This window comes from Aricia agestis, chromosome Z (genome assembly GCF_905147365.1).
Source record: "Aricia agestis chromosome Z, ilAriAges1.1, whole genome shotgun sequence".
Lineage (NCBI taxonomy): Eukaryota > Metazoa > Arthropoda > Insecta > Lepidoptera > Lycaenidae > Aricia > Aricia agestis.
In genome coordinates, this window is record NC_056428.1 from 40,018,846 (window position 1) to 40,043,938 (window position 25,093).

The 25,093-nt window shown below is 36.7% G+C and overlaps 1 protein-coding gene across 1 annotated transcript in view; it reads right to left on the reverse strand.

Annotated features, from left to right (window-relative positions):
* Positions 1–25,093, reverse strand: part of LOC121738423 (sensory neuron membrane protein 2-like) — a 96,228-nt gene that overhangs the window by 39,658 nt on the left and 31,477 nt on the right. The window lies entirely within an intron of this gene.

Below are 25,093 nucleotides of genomic sequence, written 5' to 3' on the forward strand. Positions count from 1 at the left end.
CCTCTTTATAATAGTAGTGTAGATAATTACTCTCATGTGTACTGTATGATGTATCTAAAGTCAATAATCTTTCCATTTGGCTTAGACACACACTTCATCCAAAGTTATTTTGCCTTTAACACCACCTTTACGCCGACAACATAAATATCACTCGTAGAAAATCCGAGGTAAATTAAGAGTGAACTGACTGTCGCGTAGTGATGTAGTCATAATATTGTAAAAACAACGCATATCACATATGTGACCACTGACCAGTAGGACGGGTTACACTGAGGCATATTAATTACTTATTATTAACCTTAAGCCTCAGAGGTCACGAACCACTAACCAGACATAGAAATATACATTTTATTATAATCATAATTATCTATTTTACACATCGAAAAAAGCAAGCCACTTAACACATTAAATAGTTTTTTTTTTAAATAATTAAATTGTTATATTTATTGAATTGTTGTGATCTAAACGACATTGATATTATAATTTTATGTTTATTTATATTAGTAACAAATTATTCCGCATTAAATAAGATTAAATTGTTTGGAGTGAATTTAAATTATTAGCTGCAAGCGCCAGGCGAGGACTTAAAGAATTACAAGGTTTAGTTACTTCACAGTCGTGCAAAGCCGAAGCAAGCGAAGCGAATTTTTGATAATGTGACACATAAAATTTATCGATCATAATAATTAACGGTTGTCTGGTAGAAACCGCTTACAGCGGTAAGGCCGCCAATTTGAACATTTTTATAAATTGTAAATTTTATTGTAATTGTATTGTCATTGTTTTATGTCTCTTTTGTTGTGTTCTTCATTTTGTATGTTACTTTATGTGCAAATAAAGAATTTATAAATAAATAAATAAGATACTGACACGGTGTACAAAATCAGTAGGTCACGGCGATCATTAAAATTAAGATTTTTTTTCAAAGTTGTAGTATGTAACTACATATTCACAATTCGCATAGCTTGTAGTATGCAACAAATTTACACGAAAAGATGTTATTCGCATAGCAACATAAATATTTCGCAGTGATAGGATAAAAAAAAATGTCGTAAATTATTTAAACAATTTATTTTTAATACAGTCTTATATATCAAGAACGTCGAACGTATCACAATAATTACCTAAATTAGTTATATTAATCATAAATGCTTTTTGGTATTATCCAAATGTTCAGTAACTATAATAATGGCAGTGAAGGAGACGTAACTAAATATTTCACTTAGGCGGCCGGCCGGGGCGTCGTACCACCAGAAAAGATTGTCAGTTTGTTACCACTAGTCTTAAAAGTAGGGAATTGATATTGTCTGACAGTAAAAAACTTTTCGGGTCTCAAATATAAGTCAAATATGGATGGAGTAGTTCTTGTAGCTGTGTCAGATGCTACTGAAGTATTTGATTCAACTTTTTGCGATTCTCTTGAAGTATCAGGTTTCACAGTGGTCGTAAACGGTTTGAACGTAAAAACAGCTTTCGAGGATGCTTCAGATGGTTGTGGCGTAACATTTTGGGATGAAACAATCCTTGAAGTAACATTTGTTTCTTCGGGTTTTGAAGCAATTCGTGCCACTGTCGGCTTGGGGGTTGTAGTACCAAATGAGCCAAAATACCATCTTTGTCTTTGAGTTGTGGGTCTTGTTGTACTTGAAACACTACTTCCTGTAGAGCTAGAGTTTGTCACGGACGTTTTATGAGTTTTATTTAATGAAGCCAGTGTCCAGTTCCAACTCCAAGGTCTGACGGTTGTCGTTGTCGAAGGTATAGCAGTTTGGGTAACATTCTTCGTTTCTTTTAATGCTTTAGTTGAGTAAGTCCTAAAGGTCGAATTAAACTCTGGCCTACTTGTCGTCGTAATTGTAGATCTCGCTGTTGAAAATGTGAATGGTTTAAACGTGAATCCACTTTGGGATTGTTTATTCCAGCCGAAACTAAATCTTCCGCCTGACGATGCAGTAGTTTCAGGTTTCAAAGTTGTGGAGCTGTAGGCAAACGAAGGTTTTGCGGTCGTCGTTGTGGTTTTTAAAGATTCTTGAGAATAAGACGGAAGTCTATTAACTGGAATATCATCTTCCTTCGGTTTAAGTTTGTTAATAGTTTCGCTAACTTCATCATTAAATCTATATTCAAAAAGCGGTGATTGTTTTGTTGTGGTAGTAGTTTTAGTGACTGTTTTTAATTCCTTTAAGATATTCTTGTCTGTTGCACTGTTTACATTTTCATACTGTGAGTTGTCTTTGAGTGTTGTACTTTGCTGGGTTGTAGTTTTTTGTGTTGTTGCTTCTGAGCGAGGTGAATTCCATCGAAAACTAAAAACTGATGAGGGGGTGGAAGGACTTTCGGTAACTGGTTTATTTCTTCTGATTTCTGTATACACTGGGTACCTTCCTGGTTTAGGCCTAGTAGTTGATACTTCTAGAGGTATTCTATTTGAAATTGAACTTGATTCAGTCACTACCCTGTCAGGTGATCCTTCTTTGGCACTGTTGTGCAATGTCATCATTGCGTTCATAAGACTTATCATTGTACGTCGGAATTGATTTGATTCTATTTTCCGAGGCATAGGAGGTTTAATTCCGATCAATTCCGGATCAATCGTTGTCGTTCTTACGGTACTTGTAGTTATCTGTACTGGCACTACTTTTTCCACTTTATTTTTTTCTGCCAATTCATCAAGATCAATATCGTCAATTTTATTATCAATTTTGATATTAAGCCAATTAAGTCCATTGTTACGGCGACTGCCTTGAGTTTTGGGTAATAACACTGGCAGTTGTAAATCGTCTATGTTGTCTATTCGCAAATTGACCCAGTCATTTTTGTATTTTTGTCTTGGAATATTTTCATCGTAATAGGTATACGCCGGTGTGGTCGTAACTGGCACATACTTAACAGCATTTTTAACAACTGGGGGTAGCTTTAGGTCGTCAACACTACTGTCAATTTTAATGTTCAACCAACTTGGGAGGCCGTTGATTTGGTTTGCTGGAGATTTTGCTGGTAACTTTAAATTGTCAATATTATCAAATTTATAATTTACCCAATCATTTTTGTAGTTATGCTTAGGATAGTTTTCTTCGTAACTTTCAGTCGTCGTCGTCGTGTATGCGGGCCTAACGAAGTCGATAATCGTCTCCTTGCTGACTTTCGGCAACTTTATGTTGTCAATGTTATCGAATTTAAAATTGACCCAATCAATTTTTTCATCGTCGCCTTCGAATTGTTTAACTTGGTTATTTTCAAATATGGAATTTATTGCGAGAAAGGACGGCAAATTTTTCGCGTAAAAGTCGGCGTCGAAGGGCCTCGGTGTGGTAGTGGACAAGCTTTTCTGTCCTCTGGCTCGGTCCGGATCGACTGTGACATTTTTGAGCGATGCCTCGCAATCGGCCAGATACTTCTTACTGTTGATGTTCTTGCAGTGATACGGATAGACCACCCAAGCCATGTATCCGTCACCTTGCAGCAGGGTGTGTTCCCTGTGTATTTTGAGGGCGCACTGCAGGTCGTCGGAGATGTCCTCGTCGCGGAAGGCGGTGCACGGGACGCCGCACGCTTTTCCGGGGCCGCACCAGTACAGCTCGCTGATCTGGAAGAGGCCGTGGTCGCCGCTCCCGTAGTTCCTCGCCGAGGTGTCAAAGCGGGACTCGTGGTAGGCGATGCACACCCACGTGGCCAGATGGTCGCGCTGGACCCCCAGACCGGTGAGCTCGCGGGCCAGCTCGCATCGCTCGTATATGTGCGCGTGCACGTGCACTAGCGCGCTCAGCAGCAGCGCGACGCGAATCATCTCTACGCTAGCACTCCCGGCCGCTACGTATTTAACTCCCTCCGCGATCTGTGTCACGCCCGTATGAAAATCGAAATAATTATGACATTTTAATGAGGTGATGAACTCGCGAGCGCCACGCGACCGACTGGTCGTGAACGGCCATCGAGTCGGACGCATCACAAACATCGAGATTCTGGCTGTTCACCTTGACTGCGTGCTAATTTCCACCTGTTGTCAACATTTTTTAATTGTTATCGATCTGAATTTCTAAGAATTAAAGAAATGTTAATTTAAGTACATGTAGAGTAATTCGCAGAATTTCGATCGCGTCGGGGGAAATAAATTTTCCACTAATTAATTTCCTTGTGAGATTTTTTCATTTCCCACAGGTAAAGCTTTGATCATTGGATAATATATTAAAACGAGCTTTCGCCCTTGGCTTCGCTCGCGTTAAGAAGTATTATTATATACAAACTTTCATCCCCTATTTGAACCCCTTGGGGTTGGAATTTATCAAAATCCTTTCTTAGCGGATGCCTACGTTATAACATCTACCTGCATGCCAAATTTCAGCCCGATCCGTCCAGTGGTTTGGGCTGTGCGTTGGTAGATCACTATGTCAATCAGTCAGTCAGTCACCTTTGAGTTTTATATATGTTACGCTCAAAGACTGAAATCGCTCAATGAGCGAAAAAATGGCTCACAACGCGTTGTGGTCACAGTGAAACAGCCACGACGCGTTCTGGCAATCACAAAAAGACCATAACGCGAAATTCGTGTCGTGGCTGATATGCTATTCATTTTTCTTGATTTGTTCTTGATTGATTAATCGTCCATATTTAAATTACCACGCGTACTACAAAATATTTTTTCTTTTACTAAATCACTGCATAACGTGTTTTTCATTATTATTTGAAAATATCCATAGTTCCATAATATCCGTGCTAATATTATTACTGTCTGTCTGTATGGCGCTGGTTGTGGATATTTTATAAATAATAATGATAAACACGTTATGCAGTGATTTAGTAAAAGAAAAAATATTTTGTAGTACGCGTGGTAATTCAAATATAATCTTCCATACCTATGGACGATTAATCAATCAAGAACAAATTCACACGTCAAGAAGACTTCACAAGTTAATGAGTAATAGTCGACCAACTAAAAAAATTGTATTCGGAGAAGTATAAGAAGACAGAAATAAATTTTCGTTTAAATTCCTTTGAACGTAACTGTGACGATGTTGTTAGTAATGTAAAACACGTTATAAATGTACATTCATTAACTATACAAAAATTATTAAAAACTAGCGGTACTACGGAACACTGTATTGCGCGTGGCCCGACACGTACTTGGTCGGTTTTTTAATTGAAGATATGATATTTTATGATAATATGTGATTGAACATTAGCGCTACAGTCTTACTAGCGTATACCGTCATACTTGACAAAGCTAAGCGTCTCTTCGCCATACAACATATTTAACCTCAACTTTGAACTTCTTTTTTTATTTCCTGTTCTCCACAGTTTGGGAGGCGCTGGCATTTACCGCAAGGGTCAGAAGGTGAGTCGGCCTCTGACGTTATCACAACAGCTAACAGAACCAATGTCGTCTGGCACCCATAAACTTGTTAGTACTACACTACTGTTTGTAGTATTTGCTACGAGCCCATAAAATATATGCGAGCATTTGATTTTAAGGTTTTTTTCTCACAATCCATACTAATATTATAAGTGAGAGAGTGTGTTTGTCTGTTTGTTACCCGATGTAAACCGATTTTGCAAATATGGCATGGCAAAATACCCAGGTTCTGGGCCAGGGGGGGGGGGGACAAATTACCCAGGTTCTGGGCCACGGGGGGGGCAAATCAGATTTATTATAAGCTAGGTGTTTATAAAGAATAAAAAAAATACAATTTTTAGTTGTAAAAATATTGTATTTCAAACAAATGGCAAAAATTAGTTTTCTTAATTTTTGATTTTTATAGATAACAGTACTAGATAATATACTTAGTAGGGACGTCAACATGATCCCCTCGGTACGCCCATGGTCATTATTTTAATTATTGATCGACCTCGAGGCTCGAACACCTTAGCATTATAATTATATAACTACTTAAGTAGAAAGTTACCAACTTTGATAAAAATATGTCTATGAAACAAGATTTAAAAGTTAAAAACAGTTTTTTAAGGAGGAGGAAGCGAGTTTGATGCTGTGTGTCGTGTTACAGAAGTAAATTAATGTTTCAGTCAGATCTATTCAATCTCATTACGATTTTTCCTAGGTAACCTTAAAAGTGATTTGGATAGGAAAAATTTTCGATAAAATATTTCCATGATTATGTTTTTAATTAATTATCCAACCGAATTGCTGTACCATATTTGTGCGATTTACACGTGACATTTTAATTAGTAGTAACTATAGCTACTAACGTTTACTTACAATTAAGTAAATCGAAATTAATCGAATCGCAGTCTACCTTCTGAATTCCGAGACAATGCATTGCATCTGTCTTTGTATTATTAGCTTAATAATTGACATATAATTAATAATCAATACACATCTGAAACAGCTAATCAGAGTGCAAACGTCAGGCTAATTAGCAGTATAAGGGTCAATTCAGACCGCAACGCGACGCGTACCGATGTCGCGTTGTGGTCTGAAACCCGTTTCGAAGCATCGCTGAAGAAGATACTTTCATTTTTTTAATGAAATTATTTTTCAAAATTGTACTAATAGGTTTTAGTACACAAAACACCGTTTATTGTGTAACTATATTACTATAGAAAATTTTATACATAGTACTTATTTAAAATATAATTAAGTATTGTATATTATATGTTTTTCAAATGTGTTATTACTTATTGTATATTATTTACTTTGGTGTGCTAAATAAACAAATAAATATAAACGGTGGGCAAAATCTAAATATCATTTAATATAATATTAAGTAGTATGTATCTATAGTTGAGTATAATATTAATATACCTAATTTAATATCTTTAGTATAGTTTCTATAGTTTTTGACAACCTCTGTTGCTCAAGCCGCGGGTCGCGGGTTCGAATCCTGCCAGTAGATCTGCTGCCGCTGACGACGGAACAAAAAGTTTGCAAAGTTCCTGAATCCTGGGTCATGGCCGACGGATGCAGTGTATTAAATATGTGTATCTGAGTATATTATAATAAAACTCTTAAATATAATATGTACCTGTCTCCGTTATGTAGGTACCAGACAATGGATACGTATAATATGTATCCGTTGTCTGGTACCTGTAACACAAGTCCTTCAGGTACTTAGCACTGGGCCAGACTGACGTGGTGTGAAGCGTCATAGATATAGTTGTTAGGGTTAACACCGTCATCCTCGTCATACCCATACAAATTGCCGATCCGGCCAATTTGTATGGGCATGAAGACGACTTTTTTTTGAGTTCCCATTCCCAGCATTGTTGTCATAGAAAAAGTTGTTCATTTTGACGGGCTCATTTGATGGTTTTAAGAATAACAACCTGTATACTGTATAGTATACTGTAAACTGACTGTATAGTGCTAGTTTGAGAAATGCGCTCATAAATTGTAAATTATTGTGTAGAACGTAAGTAGTAAAAACATTTATCGCCGTCACGTGTTTACAAACAACTTAATTATAGCTTGGGGTGGTGCAACACTTGACAAAGAAAAAGTTCATAATAGTATATCTAATGTGCTTATCTTATATCTTTAATGTAATCCTTATCCTATATATATAATTGAAATCTCGGAATCGGCTCAAACAATTTTCATGAAATTTAGTATAAAGGGGGTTTCGGGGGCGATAAATCGATCTAGCTAGGAATCATTTTTAGAAAATGGCATTTTATTCGTGTTTTATCGGATACCGAGCAAAGCTCGGTCTAATAGCTAGTATCCATACTAATATTGTAAATGTAAAAGTGTGTCTGTCTGTTAAGGCCATTCCCTGAGCAAACGACCTTGACCATACATTTGCCGCGATCGCACCAAATTTCTATATTTTTTTTAACTTATCTTAGTTCAAAATTGACCTAAAAAATATAAAAGGCAAATATGTAATTGATGAAATTGTCGATCTATTGGCGTGTGTTTCAAATAAACGTAATTTGTAAATACTAGGGATATGCTTGAATTTAAATAAATTGATATTACTTTGGAAGCTGATATCATGAGTATAATAAACAAAATAGGAAATTATTAACGGAGAAAGGAATGTTCCTATTATGCTGAAGATTATTGCTGTATTTTTATCATAATTTTGAAGATTTTAAATTATGAGTTAATAAGACTCTAAACTCGGTAAATTACGGCATCTCCGTAGGGGGAGCGTCTTAACTCTTTAAGCCCAAACCGCTGAACAGTTTTGCTGAAATTTGGTATGTAGACTTCGAGTCTTGGGAAAGGAATATGATACTATTTATCCTGAAAAAATGTTCGGTTCCCGAGAGATAAACCAATTTTGGCACAATGGAGTTCTGGGTGTCTACTATTATAATATACGACTGTAAAATAGCAAAACCACGGCATCTCCCCTGAATGCACTCTTTTTAAAATTATTGGAATCGTTCATTTTGTTTAATGATGTTCAGAGCCTGGAGGTCTACTCCGAAGTGCTTTTAATGTTCCGGCCGAATGATCGGGCGACGGCCATCCATACTCCGAAATACTCTCGTTCGAAAGTTTTGGGCTGACTGAAGTCTGTCACGTGACTCACGTCACACGTGCCTCCTAAGTTTGCCGTACAATACCTACGATTAGCACGTCTGATTAGGAGCTGTCATTTTTAAGCTTCAGTCGGCTTTCGGTCGGATCCGAAGATTTGAATGCGCTGCGTCGTTTCCGCGTAGGTCTCCTAAACCGGCAGTCACATTTTAGGCTGTATAAAAATCCAGGTCAACAGTTTGTCGCATGAAAAAATATCTGGGACTAGTGATCGCCTACTATCTTTTTGATCTGTGCCAAACCCATTATGAGCATGCATAATTATTCACGTAAATCTTAACTTTTTTGCTCATTTTAAATATGTTATATATCATCGTACTTTATTAAATTAATAAAGTTGATGTTATTGAGCATAAAAGATCTGAGAGACTACTAAGAAAATTCTATAAAGGATAATATTTTAAGACACTCTATGCGTTTAGAGGTCTTTGTACAATATGAAACTTATTATGTATGGACAATTTGTTTATTCACAAAGTAAAAATCTAATTTAATCTCTCAAGCTCTTGTTATTTCACAGAAAGAGGTTAAAGTCTTATTTACCTACTATATAAAAGCTTAATTTTCTAGGTGATAATAAATAAAGTTAGTAATATTAAAAATGTGTTAATTGAATACTAATAAAACACTATTTTTCGTGCACTTTTTCCACTATATTCAGAAATAATTATAAATTTTAACAAATTACACGACCGGTTTCGAAATAAATCATCTTCAGGTGTAATTTGTTAAAATTTATAATTATTTCTGAATATAGTGGAAAAAGTGCACAAAAAATTGTGTTTTATTAGTATTCAACATGAATTTCCACCAAGAACCAACAGTACAATCAATTACAAAATGTGTTAATTGTTTCTATATCTCAAAAAGTTGCTTAATAATTAGAGATGTGCCGATCATGACTTTAGCCGACTTTCGACTACGATCTTTACTAGCCAGTAATTTCAGAAAGACTTCATTTAATTTTAAAATGTGTAACACTGAGTGTGATCTGAACACATTATAAATAATAATCAAGGTTTTTCTTTAATATAATTTCAATAATAGCAAAAAAGTAAAAAGCCGATTAGTGGGCGCTTTTTGCCGACTATTCGCCGACTAGTCGCCGACTACAAAAGTGGCCGGATAGTCGGCTTTACCGACTAGTCGGCACGTCTCTATTAATAATATTATATTAACTTTTAAATAGGTACTCACTGGAGACCAAACTGCCGCATTCAGAGTGGAGCATTATAAGAACTTAAATGTAATTAATTTATTTATGGCAAAATAAAGATCTGTTTGTTAATTAAAATTTTGACATAAGCACCAAATATTATCCGTCAAACACTTCATTAAATTGAGGGTTAATCATAATTAAATGTCTCTGTAAATATATCTGTTAAACTTTTCATGTGATGAGTATCTGCGTAAGTACTGGCAAAACAGCCTGTACCACGGGCACACATTGATATATCATGTTATATGAATAGCTTCGCAATTTTGATGGCGATCATGGTAATGTACCAGGGTCCAAGTTAACGTACAGAGGGAGTAATCGAAAATAATAATAAATGTATAAAAAAAATCTGTTCCACTGTTGCCCAAAGGGTACTGTATACCAAATAATATTTTTTAAATAGAATGTTCAAGACATAAATTTAATATTTAACGTGTTATTAATACTTTAAGCGAATAGCGATCTTTAAAAGCTTTTCCGAGTGTCGCTAATTGACTGATAGAAGGAGACACCAGTAGGGTAACAGGTAGAAATAGACTCAAATAGACGATAATATAGAATGACACAAATCATAATAGACGTTAGGGCATTAACTTTGAGGGTCAGCTCATATAGAAACGAGACGAGGTGCGACGCAGAGATGAATAATTCATCTCTGCGTCGCACCTCGTCACTGAGGCGTAGGTTTGGCCTTAGCTTAATTATTAATTAATTATTAAGGGCTGCTGTAAGAAATTTCTTTAGAAATAAGCAGTTCCTTTGTGTCGTCTTTCCATGTCAATTGTTTTAGAATAAGTTTCTTGTGTACAATAAATGTTAAATAAATAAATAAATAAGCTAAGGCCAAACCTACGCCTCAGTGACGGAGCGTCAAAATGCGTCAAGTTGTCATTTAATGTGTTTTGTATACAAAAAACATTTGAAAACTTGACGCAACTTGACGCTCCGTCACTGACGCGTAGGTTTGGCCTAAGCTTTATAGCGACACAAAATTGAAACGTCATTAGTGTGTTGTCTTATTTACCCATAAATTAAATGAAATTAATGAAATTTATGAATGAATGAAACTTTTTATAGTTTCTTGGGGCTAGAAGAAAAGAGAAGAAAAACGTTCACCATCCGTCATAGTTCATACCAGGAATTCCGCTTATAAAGGCCTGGTAAAAATGTATAATTTATTTATTTATTTAGGTATGGTTTCCGAGTGTTTTTTGCGCACACGGAGACGCGGGCAAAATCTTGTTAATTATAATATTATACACGGCATTCAGGTGAAAAGATAAATTGTAATGATTGTTACCTTACGTGTCTATCATTTTCATGGTGATGTCTTGTTATGACAACCTGGCCTTGGTCGATACATAGGGGTTATGTTCTATACATAAAAATATTATGCCGCTGTACCTCTAAAGGCGCTGTTCTGATTAACGCGACAAGCGACTGCGACCGATAAAAATTCAAATAAAAAATTAAAAAAAAAAAACTTTATGAAATGGCTAAGGGTTTCATTTTGCTCTTCTGGTCGCGGCAAAGATCGAAAAGCCACCTTTTGTTACAAAATTGTACCTCGATTCTGCTATTGTAAATCGACTTCCAAAAATGTTGATTCTGTATTCTGCTCAGGATATTTCTTATACGGCCTCGATCCAGTCGTATCGATAAGGATTTTTAGAATTTTTCCGGGCAGATTCTGGATCGTAATTATATTATTACTATTGTGAAATACCCAATTCAGGTGTGCCAAACATTGTACGCTTAATCAGTATTGTAATTGAAGTATGCAACAATGTTACTGTTATTGTAATCTAATCGAATTTGGAAACATTGTATTGTCAATTTAGAGGTAATGCGATGTGTTTTAAGTGAGTTATTCAGAATATGGCTCTTTAAACAAACATTCCGACACCACATGGGGCAAGTCTGTGAATTCAATATTATGTATCTTCATGTGTAGCTAATAAATTTCAGTATATTATAATAGTTAATTTAATAAACCTAATTATATAGGTTTAAAATGGATAATAATCGCAGTTTACATGAGCCCACCATTTTGTAGTTCGATATCAAACTTTATGAAACAGATATCGAACGACGAACAAGGAACGATGTTGCAATAATATTTCTTTAAAATAAAGAAAATTTGGGTACTGAAATATAGTTAATGATAATTATTATAGTGGACCGAAATAAATGGGTTTCTAACGTGTCCCTAAATATATTACAGCCTTTATCAAAGAGCTGACCTATATCGTTCACTTTGACGACATTCATGTAATCAAGCAAGTTGCAGCTAACGCCACGCCGCGCGCCGTATGCTAGTAATAAAACACGTGTACAGACATCTTAACATCGCCCAATCGTGATATGCGGGCCATGTTGGAAAGCCATGATTGTCTCCATGATTACGGCTTACAATTGGCTACATTATGATTACTTCAAAGTTGTCGAAATATTTTCTGATCGAATGTATTAATGTACTATAATGGGCTATCGTAGCGGGCAGCGGCCGCTTTAAGTTATTAGGGTTCCGTACTCAAAGGTCGTCTGTCCGTCGTCGTCTGTCCGTCTGTCTGTCTGTCTCCAGGCTGTATCTCAAGAATTGCTAATAAGTTGTAATGGCAACAGGTAGGCACTTGAAACGTTCACAAAATACTCAATTGTATTTATAATTTAATACTTAATGAATTTAAAAAAAAAATGAAAAAATCGTGCGCGAATCCAACTCGCACTTGGTCGATTATTTCTATCATATTAATAATATAATAAAACTGAGTAGTTTGCTAGTTTGAATAATAACTAGTAGTACGCATACTTTGCCACATTGGGCGATGATGAACTGGCAACCAAGCAGTTATATTATAAACCTAATCGGGCTCTTTTGACTACGATTGCTTTTGATCGACGTCGATTGTCGTAAATAATCCCAATGACAAGAGACCATTAATATAGTGACGTCATCCGCCAAATGTCAAAATTGAACTATCAAAACTCAGTGCCGATTGTATGGTGACCGCCTCAGGGCAAAGCTCAGTGTTTTTGGTCGTTCCGTAAACCTTAGATCAGGGGTTCCCAAACTGTGCGCCGCGGCGCCCTGGTGCGCCGTGGAAACGTAAGTTGGGCGCCGCCGTGAGTCGATCCTTCATAATGATGGAGGATCGACTCACGGCGGCGCCCCTGCCCCGGTCTCGGATAATGATCCGAGATCACAAAAATTACAAATTATGTACTTATAATATAAATATGTAAAGATGTAAAGATGGTAGATGATTAAATATTTGATATTTCTATTTACCTAATATTTACCTGCTGTAATGTAATTTATAAAACAATAAATATATATTTATTTATTATATGTATGATATATTATAGTCTATTCTACTATATATATATATATATATATATATATATATATATATATATATATATATATATATATATATATATATATATTTAAATCTCCGAAGACTTGTTGCGTCTTTTCAAAGTCGAACCCTATGGCGTCTACCATTTCCAATGACTTTTTAATTGTTTTTCGTGCGAATATAGTTACATTGCTGTCATGTGAATTCTATTGTCGACGAGAAATTTTGTTTACGTACGAAAATTAGATATTCAATTTGAAATAATTCTCGCTGGTTTTTTGCTTCCGTTCTCGATGGAAATCATGTGACACATTGTATATTTTTGTATTCGTTCCATGCATTTAATCGTTTTTCCTACATCCATTTAAATGTATGGTTATATTGATACCGTATATTGTACTATATTAATTCCATGCATTCTACTAATTAAATGACTCCTTACTATATTTGAGATTATATCGGTACCGTATATTATTTTTTTATGTACGCCATAAACTGTTGAGTTTGTTGCTTCCTCCTAACCTTATATGTTATATCGATACATACATAGGTACCTATATAATAGATCCCAATAAATTCATTGCGTGATGTGGTCTCTGTCTACCCCAATGAGGGACAGGAGTGACGATATGTATGTATAAATAGAGAATCATCCCTCTTTATGAAGTCGATTAAAATGAAATACTTATTTCTATAACTTGGAGTACATAACAGACATTAAAAACAAGTTATCCCTATATTACATAGATTAATTAAATTTTAAATTATAATTAGGTAAGTCCGCTAACCTAACTAAAAAATATTAAGAATAATTATGATAGATCGAGATCATTTTATTTATGTGAGCGTGTTTCTTCTGAACTTAAGTATGAACACAAAATAAAACAATTGTTTCGGTAGTAGGTATTTTTAAGTTTTATTGTTTAAAATCAAGTAGGTACAATAATAAACCCATAGTCATAATAATCAAAGTGTCGGACAAATCAAATACACCGAAATAGGAACATAAAAGTAATTTAAGAAATTAACAATTTTAAGAACAACCAGTTGAGAGGCTAATTTACTGTGACATTGACTATAGTTAACTTGTGTATGTAAGCAATACTAGTTTTCAATCGTGGCTCTGCCCACGTGACAAGTTGATAAAATTTAACAAATTGAAATTCGTTATTAGCCGTTTAGGCGTTAAAAAAATAAAACAAAAATGCTTAGAAAAATATTAACCTGAAGAATCACATATCAGACATACCTATCAGTACAAAGTTTAAAAAAAAGGCCCTTTAGGCGTCGAAAAGAAAAATAAAAACGTTTAAAAAATTATTAACGTACCTATCAAAAATAAGATAAAACAGTCCAAAATCTCAAAAAATTACACAACTACACAAAAATTACACAACAATATATATACTTTGTTTGTAAATTTAAATTATGGTTATTATCTATAATAGTACCTATTATTTCTGTTTATTTGTTTTGTACAAAAAGAGGACGGTATTTGATTATAATACAAGTTCACAATAATAATAAATTTTTTCGTAAGTAGTTGGTTAACGCGCGCGCGTAAGCAAACACGACGCGACGTTGCGTTCTGTGCTGTGATGGTCATAGTCAATCATGGTTGTCGTGATTGATGTAGATCGTTTCGATCGTTTTTTGTATTGTTTATTGTATCTTCTTCTTCCTAGTCGTATCCTCATGGCTGAGGGACGTGACCACCAAAATTTGCTTTTTGGGATAGGGCTCTCCACTTGTCTCTATTTTTGGCCTGATGAAATGCCTCCTGGAACGTGCAGTCAGCAGCCTTGACAATCGCGTCTGTCCATCGTGTAGCCACTCTGCCTCTGCCTCTTTTCCCCTCTAATTGCCCAGCTAGTATGAGACTCTCAAGATTATTAGGCTCCCGGCGGGCTATGTGGCCAAAAAAGGCAAGTGATCGTTGTAGACAAAGCGTGGACAGGCGGGTGGTAATTTTGAGTTGCTGAAGTATAGACGTGTTGGTCCGGTGTGCGGTCCAAGGGATGCCGAGCATTTTACGCCAGCACCACATTTCAAAAGCGTCAATCTTAGCTCGAGTACGTGCTTTTAGTGTCCATGTTTCGGAGGCATATAAAAATATTGAAAAGATTAGGGAACGCATTAGTGTTATTTTTGTGCTACGATAGATGTTCTTATTCTTCCATATCTTTTCTAAGCGCCCAACCGCAGATTTAGCCATCTGAGCCCGTCGGACAACCTCCCTCTCGCAGTTACCATTGTTGCTAATCAACGATCCCAGGTAGACAAACTCCTCTACGGGTTGGAGATCTTGTAGTAAGGATGTCTTTTGTATTTGGTTCAGCTTATCGACGTACATCAGTTTGGTTTTATTGCGATTGATTTGGAGGCCAAAGTCTCGACTAATCTTTTCGAGCCACGCTAGAAGTTCAGCAAGTTTCACTTCGCAAGTACTTATAAGCGTGGTGTCGTCAGCGAACCTTAGGTTGTTGAGAAGGTATCCGTTAATTTTAATACCATCCTCCCAATCTTCCAACACTCGACGCATTATATATTCGCCTACGAGGTTGAACAGCTGTGGAGAGAGGATGCAACCCTGTCTGACACCACGCTCTGTAGCAAACGGCTCTGACAGATCATTGTCTAATCGCACCCTTGATCGACCTTCCAGATAGAGGTTTTGTACCAAAAATATGAGATGATCGGGGACGCCCAACTCTCTCATCACCTCCAGCATTTTGGACCAGACGATGCAGTCAAAGGCCTTAGCGTAATTCACAAAACAGAGTACTATTGGGACATTGAATTCTCTGCTCTTTTCTATCAGCTGACGGATGTTTAGGATTTGTTCTCGGGTACCCCTGCCCTTTACGAATCCCGCCTGCTCTTTGGATATCTGTCTAGTTATATAGTGTGCCAATCTGTTGTTTATAACATGGAGAAGAATCTTACTGGCGTGTGAAATTAGTGAGATGGTCCGATAATTTCCACACTTTTTAGTCGACCCTTTCTTATGTAGTGGTATCACGAGAGATTCTGTCCAATCGTCTGGCCACTGTCCTGTTCTCCATACTTTAAGACATATTGAATGCATTACTCTGATTCCACACTTACCCAAGCTCTTAAGCATTTGTGCCTGTATACCATCTCCACCGCAAGCTTTTGTTTTGAGCTTATTTATAGCTGCTTCTACTTCATGGAGAACGATGTCGGGTTCTTTATCTGTAAAATCTAATCTAGTGTCAGGTTCATCAGCGTCATATTTGTACAGGTCTTGGCAGTAGTTCCTCCATCTTGTCATCACTTGGTTCTTGTCTAAAATCAGGTTACCCTTTTCATCTTCTATGTTCCAAGATTTTGATTTTCGTTCCCGTGTGAGAATTTTTACCTTTTGGAACATGTCTCTTGGATGTAGGGTATCAGAGTGTGTTTGTATATCTCTACATATAGAATTGATATATGCATTCTTGTCATGTCTACAGAGACGCTGTACTAGTGAGTCAAGTTCAGAGTATCGCTGTTGTTCTTCCTTTGAACGAATTCCTCCAGTCTTTAGAGCCTTTCTTTGTGCGATTGCCTCCCAAGTGGTCATCCACTCAGATCTAGGGTGTTTTACTTTCCGTCCATTTGTGATTGTTCTAGTTGTCTCTTCTAATGCGGCCTTAAGCTGATTCCATGATGTATTGGCTGAGTCAAATGGGCAATACGTTTCACTGTCCAGTCGAGTTTGTAGTGTGTCCTCAAAAGCTTTCGCTTCTTGTGTTAGAAGAATATTTTTGGATGGTGGAGGCTTTGAAACTACTTTGAGGCGGACTCTGTATTGAGCTATTAACAGCTGATGGTCGCTGCCACAATCTGCACCCGGAAAAGTCTTTGAGAGAGTTATGCACGACTTCCATCTGCTGCTGATTAATATGAAGTCAATCTGATTTTTATGACCTGTTGGCGATCGCCATGTCCATAAGCGTCTTGGATGTTGTTTATATGCCGTGTTAGTTACGAATAGTCCTTTTTCAATGCAAAACTCTAACAACATCTCACCTCGACTGTTGCGGGCTCCTAAGCCGTATTCCCCAATAACATTCCTTAGGTGTTGATCATTATCAGTGTGCCCTATCTTAGCATTAAAGTCTCCCAGGATGATAGTACATTCCTTCTTTGGTAACGCTTTGCAGGTTAATACTAGCTCGTGGTAAAATTCCTCCATCTCTTCTTCGGTGGCTGCAGTGGTCGGCGCATAGACCTGTACAAAGTTAATTGGGTGTGGATGGGCTGAAATTTTTAAGGATATAATTCTATTGTTGATGGTATTATACCCCAATACCTTGTCTCGTAGCCAGCTAGCAACTATGAAGCCCACACCACTAAAACTATTGTCTTGCCTGTCAGAGTAGATTACCATATTTCCTTCAGGTGTGATGTGGTATCCGTTATCTTTGACATGGGTCTCACTCAATCCTAGTATAGCCAGATTATAGCGCTCCATCTCCGCTTCAACAACTTCGATTTTTCCTGGCCTTAAAAGTCCACGGACATTCCAGGTTCCTATTGTTATTGCCCTTCCCTTGGGTGTTAGTTTGCTAGAGTAAGATGTTATGTTTCCAACTGCAGCCGGTAGCCAATTTCACACCAGTCGGCCCGGAACCAAGCTGGCGCCGAGCGTTAGTCGGGTCGCATGACATCATATTATCTCTGGTGGCGTTCTTAATCATGGTGGTTTCTTGGGATTATAGTCGCGGTAGTTTCCCGTTGCTTTCCGCGCTAGACTTTTTGAGGGTATTTAGTCCTCAAGGCCACTACTGCCTAGGAGTCAGGTTATCATATCCGCCGCCTGAGACTCGGCGTTGTTACTCGTTTAGCACCACCCGGGGGACACGTGTAGGATAGTAAAAGGTAATTCCTACGGACGCGAGTAACCACCGCCCCCGTTTATTGTATCAAGTTTGATTAATTTTAAACATTGATTTGATTTGTAATCTAATTTTAATTGCCTGAAATGTAAAATCAGCGATATGCGATCAGTAGTTGAGAAAGGGTCCGGTGGCTTTAACACAGGTATACTGTAACCTAGCTAAGCTGCCGGTTGCGATCTTAACATTCTAATATAAAAAAACCATTGAAAATAAAATAATTTGCATGTTGTAATTGTCTAGATTAAGGTTTTTATGTTATCGAGCTGAATAAAAGTACATTATTATTATTATAAGTATGCCATCACAGTTACTATAAATCTTGTCAAGGGTGTCGATTTATGAATGAAGAAAGTCAAGATTAAAAAAAATCTCAGAACACTGTACAGTGTACAGCCTAGCCCATGACCCGGTAACCACTTGACGTTGAGTTTCGATGCACTTGTTTGGGCTATTTTCTCATTACCGTGGCTTTCTAATAGCGAAAGAATTATTTAAATTGGTTCAGTAGTCTCGTAACTCGTAAGTTAAATAGTAATAAGCAAACGATAAAATATTTCGTCTCTACAATATTAGTAAGTATAGATATTTAAAAATACATTAGTCCCAACCCAATTCGCAGTCTAAACTCAGTCACTGATGGGCTTTTGCTTAAAATATACAATAGGTAAGTACTTATCAAAGAAAATCATATACGTAGGTATGTAGGTAGGGACATAGTAGTTAATACAATCGATCCAAAATACTTTTAGACAGGTAAGTATATAAACAGTTCAACAACAAACAGGACACTGGACGTCAGGATAATGATCGTAAATTGCATATTTATTTGTAAATAAATATGCTGCACCAGAAAAATGAAGATTTATAAAGCGATTTTATGTTCTTTCGTTTCATAGGTAGAACAAAATTATTTGTAATAATATTGATATTATTCTTGGTCGTTGCACCACAGTTAAAACATTTTTTTTGTATTACAAAATGGGTCGACGGCCAAGGTCATTTTATTTTGTCTTTAAAATAGTTTTTAAAATCACTTCTTTTAAAAAAAACGATCTACTTACTTAGTACTTTTTTTTATAATAACTTTTGAAATATTAACTCTACTTTCAAATAGTTTTAGCAGCATTTTTGTAAGTTAATTTGACATTGAAATGTGTAATGTTACATCGAATTTACGAAGGCGTTGTGAACCCAACTTTGAAGACATGAATTTAGTCTCTCTCAAATATTCGCCCCACTACACAATATTTATACCACAAGCGTCATTACGTCCGCGCTGGCCGGAAAAAAATATAAACAAAAACATGCCCTTGCATGTCGCGTGCGAACTCCGCCCCCTCGCCTCTGTCACCCCCGCGTCTCCTCTGGGACGATGTCGTTTTGTGGGACGTAATTAAATCACACATTAGAATTGATAAAAACTTTATTATATACAGGAATCCACATTATCGGCGTGTTATACGTAAAAAAAGTATCGAATATACGCCACCGATATACGGCGCACAGTAGCGACCTCCAAAATTCGCGCGCCAAATAGCGGAACTAAGAAATACGCCGAAAAGCACTCCGGTGACAAAACAACGTCCATGCCAATATTTCACCCAGCCATTGTACTAACCTTAACACTACTTCTGGCTGAATTTGAGAGATGGTCAATCTTGCGTCCGTATACAGGATGCAACAAGTCAGTCGGACGCAATATCATCGGTAAAAACCGCCATGTAGGACGCAATATCAACTCCGGGGTGGAAATATATATATATATATATATATATATATATATATATATATATATATTAGATATATATATATATATATAGACGCACCGACGCGTAGGTTTGGCCACGTTTGGCATGGTAAAGAGTCCAGCCTTTCCCAAAGTGGGCGCTGAAGGTCTGAATCGGGGCGGTGTGGGACCCAGAAAAAAAATGGGGGCATTGTGTAGAGGCTTGGGGTGATTTATTTCATCTGGATGCAATTTTTAATTTCAATATAATAATCAAAAAATCACGACTTTCACGACCACCTTGCACCTTGCCTTGCCGGTAGGCGTGTATTTCAAAATGGTTTGACTTCACACGGGCCACTGATAAAGCCCCGGCGGGCCGTAGGTTGAGTATAGCTGGTATATAATATTTATATGACACTGGTCAACAAAATTATTATTTTTTTGCTTTACGAGCTTTGTGATGATTTTTAAATGTATGTTGAAGTATCCTTATCAACAATTTATGATAATTTTGTTTCAGTTGGCCCCAGTTTTTTTGTCACAGCTACCTATTTATTTTTGACTCCATAGAAGTGTCTTGTTTTTTATGTATTTGTTTAGACGACTATAAAACTATTGCATTCAACCAGTTGCCTATTTTCCATAGGCAACATAATATATTTACACGAACGTATAATAATATCGTAATTTAATTGCATGGGACCCATAACCTTTTAGTGGTTAAGGGATGTATGATAATAAGTAAATTAAATCAATTAAGGGATGTAGGTAATAATATTACCATACATCCCTTAATTAATTTAATAAATCATATTATGATAATCTAACAAACTTTAGTTTGTTAGATTTGGAAAATAAACCGTCAGAATATCACCGCAGTGCAGTTTTATGTCACAAATTACAACATTCTAAATTGTAATAATTTTTTGAAAATAATTTTCTTCATCATAACATAACTGTAAAAGTCCATGCAATCGTTATCATAATAATATGTACCATTTACTATCCTCTGTTTATTACTTTTACATGCAAGCATAATTTATAAAAAAATAGACTTTAAAATATTTCAAACCCGAATTCAAAAATAAAAGACATTTCATATTTGCTTTAAAATCTGTCGGTCGTAGCTCAATGCGTCACCTCGTGCCGGGCGAGGGGTGAAAACGGGTGGTGAAGGTGGGTGGTGAAATGGGAGGGGTGGGGTGAGGCGTGGGTGAAACTGCCCGGGACAGCGGCTAGCTCGATGCATGATCTAACTATTTATAGCAGCGGGAAACATGTTTAATATGAAATTCATTACATTTTATGCGAGTTTTCCATCTGACCACCGCACGAATTGAATGTTCGGTTTTATTATATGCATGAAAGGATTTTAGTTATCTCATATTACTGAATAGATGATGCACGCAACTACGTTGCGCCAAAATTCGTTTATCGTGCGAGAGCCGTACATTTTTCCGGGATAAAAAGTATTCTATGTCCTTTACCGGGACTTAAAATATCTCCAGAAAATCGGTTAAGTGGTTTAGGCGCGAAGAGGTAAAAGACTGATAGACAGATACACGTTTGCATAAATTATAATATTAGTATGGATTCTTACAATATTTATAAGGAAATATTATTATGACCGCCCGAGAACCCGAGTCAAAGTTCAACTGAGTTTAAATTTTCCTTGCAAAGTTTCTTATTTCTGGATTGAGTTCGATTACTTTTTAATTTTATTAACTATCACTTTCCAGATACGGAAATACTTTGGCTTGAATGAGCCGGCTCGATAATAGTAAAGACTATCTTCCGAGTGTTTGCTGAAGAATGAATATCAAAGTAATTACAGGATACGAGTATGATGTACTTTTGACGAAGGTAACGTTCGAATTTGAAATTGATTGCTTTCTCTTGAATAATTTGGTTGTTGACATGCTAATAATTGAGGAAAATACAACTTTTAACCTAGGAAGTAGGAACGCATAGAGTTGAAGGATCGCCGGGGACTTTTGAGGTTTTATATTTTATAATGGTACGAGCTTTTGCCCGCGGCTTCGCTCGCGTTAAGAAGTATTATTATATACAAACTTTCCTGCCGTATTTTAACCCCTTGGAGGTGGAATTGATCAAAATCCTTTCTTAGCGGATGCCTACGTCATAATATCTACCTGCATGCCAAATTTCAGCCCGATCGGTCCAGTGGTTTGGGCTGTGCGTTGATAGATCACCATGTCAGTCAGTCACCTTTGAGTTTTATATATTATATAGATGTTTAACGTCTCTACACATTTTCAGCTCTATGCGAGTTATTCCGTTACGATTTTTTTGCATCTAATTGGACCGGACCATAAATAGCATAAAGTCACGACGCAAGTCATATCTATACATATACACAAAATTGGAGTGTCTGTTTGTAATATTGAATGAACCGTTTTTTACTACATGCATATGAATCTATACAGTGTGTAACAAAAATAAGTGATAATACTTTAGAGTGTGTACGTGTTCCTTGTAGAGAGTTCACTGTGAAAGCAGCAGCGCTGAAAGACAGAATTTTTTTTCCACTTTTGTATGCGCAAGGGCCCGAGCGTCACGAGTTTCCCCATACAAAAGTGAAAAAAAATTTTGGTCTTTCAGCGCTGCTACTTTCACAGTGAACTCACTACAAGGAACACGTACACACCCTAAAGTATTATCACTTATTTTTGTTACACCCTGTATACGATACATACCTGTCTGCCTGTCTGTCTGTTTGTTCCGGTTAATCTCTGAAACGGCTGGAGCTATTTTGCCGGGAATTTTCTTGATAGATAGCTGAAGTAGTAAGGTGTAACTTAGGCTACTTTTAACCGACTTCCAAAAAGGAGGAGGTTATATTTTACGTTATTATACTATGTCAACGCGGACGAAGTCGCGGCAACAGCTAGTAACTAATAAAACATGAAAAAACTGTCTCGTGCCGTTATCGTGTAATACAGGGGCGTAGCTACCGACGTATCTGCCGTTTCAATTATACGATTGTTTTCTTTGCCCTCACTACATATTATTTTTATTCGGCGACGCTTCTGTTGTAATACAGAGCCCGATCTAAGGGGGTGCGAGCCGAGCAAAATTGACATAGATATTTTCCAAATTCTAACCTAGCCATTAGCCATCCACCACGTTTGAGAATTTTACCTTCCAACCTTATTCAGGTTGGATGGTGTAAATATTTAAGTGTTCTACAGTCTACTTAAATTTAATGTTTCCCCCATTGTCCCCCAACAAACTTAGCTCACGACTTAAATGGTGGTTGGTGGTGAAAATGATTTTTGCCCGGGGCGGCTAAATAGCTAGATCGGAGTCTGGTGTAATACATTATATACAATGGGCGGCTAAATAGCTAGATCGGAGTCTGGTGTAATACATTATATACAATGTAGATATGTGCCTAAGAGTAATTAGTTGAACTTCGAAGTCTATAGAAGGGCAACCATACATCCGGCGAACAGGCGTAATTACCGCCTAACGTCTGCGATTTGCTCCTGAAACTCCCACTTGCTGCAGATTGCATCTACGTCAAAGTAAAACCAGACAGGATCACGTTGATTGTTTTAATATATAAATGACTAAATAGACTACAGTTCCGTCACTCCGTTGCGCCAAAATTCGTTTACCGGGATAAAAATTATCCTATGTCCTTTCCTGGGATTTAAAGTATATACTACATAATATGACGTTTCAGTGAGATTGGTTCAGCGGTTTGGGCGTGAAAAGGTAACGGAAAGACAGACATTTACACTTTCGAATTTATATAATATTGGCTGTTGCTAGTCGTCCGGTAATCGGATGAATAATAAAAATAATTATCGGACGACTAGCAACAGCCTTACGGCGGTTCCCAATATTTGATCTCTGGTTTGGCCCTACTAGAGATACAGTATATATTAACGGCCGTTCCCAATATTTGATCTATTATCTAATCATTAGATTGTTTGATAATGTCTAATGATTGATCTATTATCAATCATTAGACATTATCTAATGTCAATTGTGAGCTATTCCTATCTCTAGTAGGGCAAAACCAGAGATAGATCAAATATTGGGAACGGCCGTTAGTCTATGGGAATAACTCTTAGACATTAGAGAATGTCAATTGTGAGCTATTCCTATCTCTAGTAGGGCAAAACCAGAGATAGATCAAATATTGGGAACGGCCGTAAGTCTATGGGAATAACTCACATTAGACATTAGAGAATATCAATTGTGAGCTATTCCTATCTCTAGTAGGGCAAAACCAGAGATAGATCAAATATTGGGAACGTCCGTTAAAAGATAATCTAATCGTCCGATCAAAAATGACGTTTTTGTATGAAAACTCGTGGTGGCATAGTGCTACATATATATTATAACTTAGTCTGTTAACTTAATCTTAAGATTTATTTTATTCATTCGGTAATCGGACGACTAGACACTTCGTACTAGTGTCCGACCGAATGTTCGGTTTCGGTTTCGTTTTCGGTTGAGTTTACTAAGTAAAACACGAGTTTCGGTTTAGTTTCGTTTTCGGCGGCAAACTTGCCGAAACTACGACCGAAGCCGAATGTGCATTCAGGAGTTTCCGCGCTGTTATCGGTCATGTTCGGCGCGTTGAATGAGTGAATGAATCCGATCAGAGCCAATGTCGTGATTCGCTCGCTAATTGTTTGTTTGCTCTTCGTTTTGTTTTGTTGTGGTGGCGAGTTTTCGAGTGATTTATTTTGAAGTTGGTAAGTTTTATCTCGTTTTATGTCGTTATAACATAAGAGCGGGTAGTAAACATCAAAAAAAAAAATCAATATGACTGATAAAAGTATAATCAAGTTCTAACCTATGTTTTTTTTGGTTCGCAAATGCTATACGTAAACAAACATTAGTTTAGTAGTAGGTAGTTAGTAATGACTATAGTGCATTTGATGATGATAATATTATAGATTCAGAGTTTCAAAGTTCATTTTAGTATTTATCACCAAGGTATTTTGTTTTGAGAAATTATATAGGTAATAGACCCGACTATGGGACGGGTTATGTAGATGTCCTCAATATTGCGAGTAATTTAAAGAAATCTAGACTACAAATCCTCCTTTTTCTTTTTTAATACATAATTTGATACTTTTTAGAGTATAAAGAGAAATCTATGTGATTTCAAGAGAAAACAATAAAGACTGACTGATTATAATAACGTTTTCTTTATTTTTCCCCTTAAAATATGAGCCTTGTAAGGAAGTTTCGGTTTCGGTTTCGGTTGCGGCCGAAATAGACACCGCTGCCGAAATTCGTTTTCGGTTTCGGTTTCGGTCGTAAAACTAGTTTCGGTCGGACACTACTTCGTACATTTTCAAAGGACTTTTCACACTTAACAAGTTAACT